The sequence below is a fragment of the Apium graveolens genome, chromosome 8, assembly GCF_009905375.1.
Source record: "Apium graveolens cultivar Ventura chromosome 8, ASM990537v1, whole genome shotgun sequence".
Lineage (NCBI taxonomy): Eukaryota > Viridiplantae > Streptophyta > Magnoliopsida > Apiales > Apiaceae > Apium > Apium graveolens.
The window spans coordinates 97,602,877-97,611,893 of record NC_133654.1 but is presented as its reverse complement, the minus strand read 5'-3'; positions in this window follow the sequence as shown (position 1 = coordinate 97,611,893).

Below are 9,017 nucleotides of genomic sequence, written 5' to 3'. Positions count from 1 at the left end.
ACTCAAGTTCTAGGCCATGGAAAATTACAAGGTTTGTTTCCTTGGATCCTATATTTCATAACTTAGTTATACCATGAGTTTAAGATCAAGATTCCATGGTTTTCTTAGCTAATCCACTCATCAAAGATGATGATGAATAGTATTGAATAGTAACTTACTTTGATTTTCTTGATTTTCATGAAAGCTTAAGGTTGATTAAGCATAGATCAAGGTTCCTAGAGGCTTGTTAGTGACTATCCACTCTCCAAGGAAGGTATAAACTCTTGAACCCTTAGTTTTAAGTTTGGTTTGTTTGGATAATAATGGTGCTTAGATGAATGGGTTTAGTTTGATGTTGATGGATGTTGGATTGTTGTTGAATTGGTGATGATTTGGTGTAGTTTAAATTTTGGAAATCGTTAGGTTATAGCCGTCGTAATGCCCGATTTTCTATAAACTGTTTTGTGATTAAATGTTGGACCCGAACACCCACTTCTATAAACTAACCATTTCCATGCTTAGATAGGTTATTTTTCAAGCTTCGTTTTGATATGTGGTTCGCTTGAATCCGATGTACGGTTTAGGAGAAACGACCGTTTTAAGTAACGGCGTTTCGCGAACAAACCATTACCCCTCGCCTTACTTTGAAACCTTGGTTATGGCCCTTAAATGACTAACTGGAGTATGAAACAATTATGTAAAGTGGGTTAGGCAGTTGGTAGGGGATCGCGAAAGAATCGCCTTAAAATTCTTAATGGTTAATTTATAAAAAATGGTGGAGCCGAGGGTACTCGAACGACTTATGTGATTCGTTAAGCGTAGAAGTGACCATAAGCGAACATTAGGGTTCAATTAGTTAAAGTCTAGTTTTTTAAGCGACCGGGGTTTAATTCCGACTTATGTTGTTGTTCATAGGTTATCGGACCCACTCTAAGCTTAAGTCTATCCGGGAACACTCAGGCAAGTTTTCTACCCGTTATACTGTTGTTGTGATGTAAATATATGTATATGCATTATCTTGTAATAAGTGCATGATGTTATTAGCAAACCTTGCGATATATTGGAGCATGCTGATATGGTATATATGCATGTCTGTTTCGTAATCTTGATATCTAATTGTTGATTCAATTGCTTAAAAGTTGCATAATACCTATGCTAGAGATAAGCAGTAGTTGCGTATACCCTTGGTATAGGGGACCCAAAGGTGAACATTTTTCTAAACCGGGAGTCGATGTTCCCGAGTATAATATATATATATATATATAGTTTTTAAAACTATTAATCGAATAAGATTTATTCGATAACTTTATTTTATTTAATGAATATTATTCTGAATATTCATTCGAGGATTTAAGACTCCGTTTATTTTATTTAATGAATATTATTTTGAATATTCATTTGAGAACTTATGACTCCGCTTATTTATTAAATAACCTTCTTTATTCTATTAAAGAGTAGTGTTTCGATAATCAAACTTATTTTCGATGATTCAAATAAAGATCATACTTTCGTATAAGTATATCTTTGGTTAATTATTATTATTCATTTCAAGTATGACTTTTAAAACTTCTACTTCAACTATTTTTATAAAGATCATCCTTTATGGGAATATTATTTAAACAATAATATTCAGATATTTTCTAATATATTGGGACTGGTTTATTTTATTAAATCAGTATTTCTCCAAACATTCTTAAAAATGTTTTCGAGTCTTTAAAATGATTTTAAAGGTTAGAGCGGATCCCAAAACTCATTTTCAAATTTAAGATCTTCCTTCTGAAGGGATTTAAATATTCGCTCAAAAAATCTGAGGGATCCGGCTCCGTGATGTATTTTTATACTCGCAACAAGGTTGCTGTTTTGATAAAAGAGTTTTTGATTACTTACCCAACACTCGGGAAGTAAAATTCTTGGAATAAGTTAATCCATTAACAGGCATCGCCTGGGAAATATCGGTGAGTTTTCCTTTCCAATTAGATACGACTTCTTGGTGGAGCCGTATCAACAAGTTTCTACTTGGGGAAAGGGGGGACGAATCTTACGTTTCAGAGTCATGGATTTCATCTGAACTAGGAGTGGCATAAGTGGTCGAGTGGCGCTGGCACAGCCTTATTATATTGGCCCAAATGGCCTGGAAGTTCCGCTAAGACGGTCCATTCCTTAGGAGTCCCGTGTTCGGTTGACAAGTAAATCCGACAGGTTCTCCTCTACATGTGGAAACTGGTGGGGTTGCACTACTGCGACTGATCATCGTAAGTGGTCTTCCTGGCGCGGCAAACTCCCGTAATGAGTTCATCATCCAATTGGATATTTCTGCAACACTACCCAGAGCACTTTGATAGAAAGGCTACGGCGGGGCGGTTGTTGAGTGTTGGCAGGGTCGAGTTTTTAAAATGATGTTTTCATTAAATGAAGTATCTCGTAACTTTATTTCATTTTGATGATATTTCAAATATTGATTCTATACAAGTTTTATCGTGTAGCTTCATCTATGGGATGAACTATTTATACCTTGAACGGTGGTAGTTCAAGTAGTATTCAGAAAAAGATATAAGTATATTGGAGTATCTTGTAACTTCATCTTTTCAACTTATATCTAGTTAATGATTATCTTATGAATGACAAAGGTTTTCAGAAAAATGTTGAGACAAGGTTAGATATATGAGATCACCTTGAAACGGTATTTTTTTTATACAGTTATAAACTGGAACTCAGTCTATATTATACATGTCAGAGGATTTCAAAGATTGTGAAAAGTATATATACTTATATACTACATATTTTATGACTTGGTCGCATTAGGATATCAAACTTGGTTCATTTCTTCTTGATCAAGACTTTCATGAGTACTATGAGAATGCTCATATATTGTTAATTATTATACATATTATTTCGGTGGGCTTGTAGCTCACCCTTGCTTTCTTCTTTCATCACACAACAACAGATAGACAAGATGAACAGGATCAAGCTCCCAATTCGTGAGCGGTTAGGAAACATTCTGCAGTTTCCTATAGGCATTGATGCCGTTGTAGCTGAGGTAGGAACTACCAATAGGCTAGGCTTTCAACTTTTGTTGTAACAGACTTATGTATATTTATGAATTTTAATAATGGCAAAGAATGTGTAAATTTATTCAGAAACCCTCTTGAGGTGTAATGACTTATAATTGTGGAATAAAATGACTTGTGTTATTTTTGGTATTCATCTCTGAGACTTTAACTTGCGGTGTGTGTGTGTATATTGTGGGGTCACAGTACGCAGTAGTTGGTTGATTGTTAAGATTAAGTGTTGTTAAGGGATATGGAACTCGTGACAACCCGAATCCCCGACCTCGGATTTGGGGGTGCTACAAATAATACGGTGAAATTATTTTTTTAAAAAAAAGTTAACCAACTAACGGGAAAAGTAAAATTAAAAACGAAGGGGAAAGGGTCTCATTGATTTGTAGTTTGTATTCTAATATTGGTTTGTATTTAAGCACTTGCCTATATATATATATATATATAAGTAACTTAGATGTGGACACCTAAAAGGAAGCAACTACTCTCCTACATATACTACACTACTTCCCACGATCCTATAAACACTGAAACAACTATTTGACTCATTTTATGATGTTTACACAAGTTAATTGTTAGATTAATTAATTTAAATCATAAATCGATTTTCAATTATACCAACAAAGACCCCCTTAATATTATTTTTTTTATATGTTCTTCATTCCCAGCAAAGCTCATAACCTTTCAAACTTCACAGCCTTTGTCAACACGTCTACACGCTGATCATTCTAATATGCTTGATCACAACTTCACCCCGTCTACACATTCTCGGATAAAATTATATTGAATATTGATGTGTTTGCTCCTGTGAAATATCGGACTTTTACCAAATCTATTACTAACTTATTGTCTATATATCGTACCACAGGTCCTATGTTCCCATCTGTCAGCATACCCATTAAGTTACATAGCCAAATCCCTTGGCATGCAGCAGTAGTGGCTGCAATGAACTTCGCTTCGCATGACAATAATGCTACACAACGTTGTTTATGAGACACCCAAAATCAACGACTCAATAAGATAATATATCATCCCTCTTGTGCTCCTTCTATCAACTATTTCTCCTGCAAGGTCACTGTCTAAGAAACAAGATAGCACATTGTTATAGCTTCCTTTAGTATACATCATCCAGTAACCTAAAGTCCCTTTCACATAACGGAGGACACGATTTATTGCATTACAATGCATGACGGTGGGTCATTCCATGTGATAGTACATATATCTCCTGGGAGTACTACTCCTAGGCTTTCAACTCTATATAGCTCCTGGAAGAACTACTCCTAGGCTCCTTACCCCATATAACTCCTGGAAGGACTACTCCTAGGCTCCTGACTCCATACAGCTCCTGGAAGGACTACTCCTAGGCTCCTGACTTTATACAGCTCCTGGAAGGACTACTCCTAGGCTCCTAACTCCACACAGCTCCTGGAAGGAATAGTCCCGCACACTACTAGTCCTAACCAGCGCAGTCCCGCAAGCCTAACCTTGGTAAATCCTAGCACGTGAGACGTTGGCCCAAGCACAAGATGGGGACAACTGTCACACATCAATCATTGGAATAATCAGGGAACGTGTCAGAGGATCCTCAGAACATTCCTAAACCAGTCCCGCACTGACACGTGTAAAGCATCCACTCCAGCCAGGTGTCCTCCGCTCCCAGAACCAATGGCTACGATTTAAAGGTACCAACCCCAAAACCCTACCCTTTGCCTATAAATAGCCCAGGAAGGAGAGGTTTTGGGGTTAATAATTCTTTCGCACTCATATACACACACAGCCACCCTGCATTCATATTCATCTTCATCTTCCCAAAAAGCTAGTTCTTACTCTCACGCCGGAGGCACCGCGGGACTCCAACCCCCCTTTCGGTGTTGTTTTGTAGGAACCCAACCACAGCTACACCTCTACAATGGCGAAGGATCCAGGCACGGCGTCGAAGGAGCGGCCTCGCCACCAGGAGTTATCATTTGGCGCTAAAAGGAGGGGTCGAACATCCTTGGGTCTCGGTGCCCCTAGATTCACCTTCATCAACAAACTCTTCAAAGAGTCCATTTATTCAACTTGTAAGAACCCAAGCAACCAACCTCTTCCATAAGCATGAATGTTGTTTATTTAAGCCACGTTTGTGTGAGCTCGTTTTGTTGATTTAAGCCACGTTTGTGTGAGCTAGTTTTGTAGATTCAAGCCACGTTTGTGTGAGCTATCGTTAGTTTTAATCATTTTTGCTCTAGCTTAAATATGGCATTTGCGTTCTACTACATTGTTGAGTAGTCCCAGGAAATTGTTTAAACTACTCCTAGGAAGCTTTTTGTTAGTGTTGTTGTTATTCTCGGTAGTTTTTGCAAGTTTCATAAAGCAACATTAGATCGATACTTTGTGTAGCGTATTGTTGTTAGTTGTTGTTGGTATTGTTGAAAAATGGCAAGACCAGGAAAGAACACCTCTGGGAGACCATCTGCTACTGCTCAGGTCCAGGAGCCAGACCACTCCCATGCCCTTGATCCAGGAGCCGAGAGAGAAACATTCCAGGAGCAGCCACTACACACTCCTATAGTGGAGAGAATTGTAAATACCAGGGATGCCAGGACCCTCATAGAGCTCAATCAGTACAAGTACACCAATATTCCAGTAGCCGAAGAGCACATGGTCAACCTTACAAGTGATGAACTACTCCTAGGCTCTCAACTCTATATAGCTCCTGGAAGAACTACTCCTAGGCTCCTAACCCCATATAACTCCTGGAAGGACTACTCCTAGGCTCCTGACTCCATACAGCTCCCGGAAGTACTACTCCTAGGCTCCTGACTCCATACAGCTCCTGGAAGGACTACTCCTAGGCTCCTAACTCCACACAGCTCCTGGAAGGAATAGTCCCGCACACTATCAGTCCTAACCAGCTCAGTCCCGCAAGCCTAACCTTGGTAAATCCCAGCACGTGAGACGTTGGCCCAAGCACATGATGGGGACAACTGTCACACATCAATCATGGGAATAATCAGGGCACGTGTCAGAGGATCCTCAGAACATTCCTAAGCCAGTCCCGCACTGACACATGTAAAGCATCCACTCCAGCCAGGTGTCCTCCGCTCCCAGAACCAATGGCTACGATTTAAAGGTACCAACCCCAAAACCCTATCCTTGGCCTGTAAATAGCCCAGGAAGGTGAGGTTTTGGGGTTAATAATTCTTTCACACTCATATACACACACAGCCACCCTGCATTCATATTCATCTTCATCTTCCCAAAAAGCTAGTTCTTACTCTCACGCCGGAGGCGCCGCGGGACTCCAACCCCCCTTCCGGTGTTATTTTGTAGGAACCCAACCACAGGTACACCTCTGTAATGGCGAAGGATCCAAGCACGGCGTCGAAGGAGCGGCCCCGCCACCAGGAGTTATCAGTCACCTGATTTGCTTTAGAAAAAGTACACAACCTTTGGTTTTCGTTGTGCAGAACCTTTGTTTACACTTCCCAGTTCCCATGATATTCCCAGAAATTGCAATTTTATTTAAATGTTCCCAGAATTGCATTAATTCTATCTGTTTCTTGAAAATTGCGTTTGAGCTTCAAAAATGTCTTTAAGAGACCCATTCTCATCAATTCTCAAAGTCTTGGTTTTCGTCCAAATAATACACTTTCAAGGCGGGTGTCGATATTTGTCAATTCTCACTGGTTTTCTAAAATGTGCTTGTACTAATAAGTTGAATTTGATCAGAAAAATCTCAAGAAGTATATTATGGAATTGAGTAGATTTTTATATAAACATGGGCATTCTGTGTAGGTGATGCATATTTTCCGAATGCAGTTGTACTAATTTGTGCTATAATTTTCTAATTAAATAAATTGAACATACTAGATAATCTAAAAAGGTAAATAAAGATCTAACACTTTGTCTGGTTTGTATTGTTATCTTCAGAATCCATTTCTTTAAAACATAAATATCATATGAAATTCTGCATTTTCTTTTTGGTTAACAAATGAGATTCTGCATTTACTTTTCGCACTTTTTTGATCTTAAAGTTAAAAATTACTCTTGAAATATAACTTGTCTTTTTGGAATATCCATTTAAAACTCAATCATACCAACAAAAGAGAAAAGTCTTAACAGTTGGAATTTAATTTTAGACTTATTATTTAAGTATTATCTTTATTTAATTATTTGATTATTTTGTTTTAATAAACATTATAATCAGTTGTTGTAATGCATAGGACTTGGTCATTTGATTGTTCGGAGTTTTCAGGAGTGTTAGTGAAGTCAAATACTCTCTAATTTTGTTAATACTCTCTAATTAAATAAATTTAACATACTAGATTTTATGCATCATGTTATACAGAGCTCGATGAGAAGAGCAGGTTCTAACCGAATAATTCATAGACGAGAATTTTTTCCTCTCCTTCAAAGCAATATCTCAAGTTTTGAGATTGACATAATTTCTTTACTGCAATTTCTTTTCCATTAGCTAGTATACCCTGTAGTTAGAATTAACACATAAGACATTTAGAACTTTAAAAGACTAAATTTTGAGATTGACATAATTTCACTCAAGTTTTCAAGTTATTTATAACCTTCTGGTAGTATTTAGTTGTGATGTTGCAGGTAGTTTGTGGACAGGGTTGTTAGTTTGTTTAATTGACAACATCTTAACTTGTCTCCGCTATAAAAAAATGATAAAATATCTTTAGGTAATTGTATTTTGTGTCTCGTAATATATCATTTTGTAGATATATTTGAATTCTAATTTAACACTGTAATGTCTTTAGTATAAGATATGTTCTAGTTTAGGTAAAACATAAGGAAAGTTGATACTACATTGTCTATTTCTCTTTGACCATACTCTTGTTTTGAACTTGTCACTTCTGTTGCGTGCATAATTAGTATAATTATCCCATGGAGTGCAAATTAATAAAAAAAACTGAAAATTGATGAGTACAAGTCTCAGTGCCTTCTGGTATGTTGTCCAGGATAATTTAGGGCATGGCTCAAGCTTGCAATTAAAAAATCACTAGAAAGTGCAAACTTAGACGTCATATGCACTACAATTCCAAACCAGAAATATCACTAGAAAGCTGACTGGACTGTAGGATACAGTGTGTACAACACAATTAATCACAAGCAGGTTACTAAAGTATACTTGGGCATTATCATTAAGGTTACAGGGAAAAATAATATAGAAGTACATTTTTAGCTTTAGGCAAAATCGGATTGTTGGAAACACTCCAGAGGAGGATCCGAGTAATGTTCAGGTTTTGAACTTTTATCTAAGTTTCTCAACTCCATCCCTGCAATCTCCTGCAACACGCTTTGCCCCTCGGCGTTTGAAATTAACTCACTTGAACTCTGTTGGAACTCCTGTAAAGACCTTGCTACCCCGCTACTTTGAATACCGTAGCATCTTTTACCTCTAATCCCTGACCTTTATAAATTATACTCATGTTGTGTGCTAACAGCTTTTTATAAATTACGCAGTGATACAATATTCTTTTTTAACTATGTTCTTATGTTATTCATGTCTTAACAATGCAGGTAGATGAAGCATTAAAGATGAACGAGAAGATAATGAAAGAGAAATTTATGTTCATTCGTCACTGGAATGCACTCAGGTTTTCCCCAAAATTTCAGTCTAGTATAGACAAAAAAAAAACAAGACAGCCAAGAATAAAGCGACTTCTTCACAATCTGTTGACAACGAGGTTCCTGTAAGCCTAGAATCAGATAAAATGGACCGTCCAATCGGAAGAAAAGCTGCAAAGAAATTACAGAGAGCTGCAAAAAAAGCAAATGATGAGAAAGGCCTGGAAGTTCTTAAAGCAATGCAAAAGGATGCGGTGGTTATTGCTTCTTCGAGAAGTGAATCACTTGAAATGAGCTTGCAACTACAGAGGGAAATGATGCAATTACAGAAGGAAGAGTTGCAGCTCCGTTTAGCAAAGGAGGAGCGAGAAAGAAAGAAAGAGGATCGAGAAAGACAAATTTACGAAG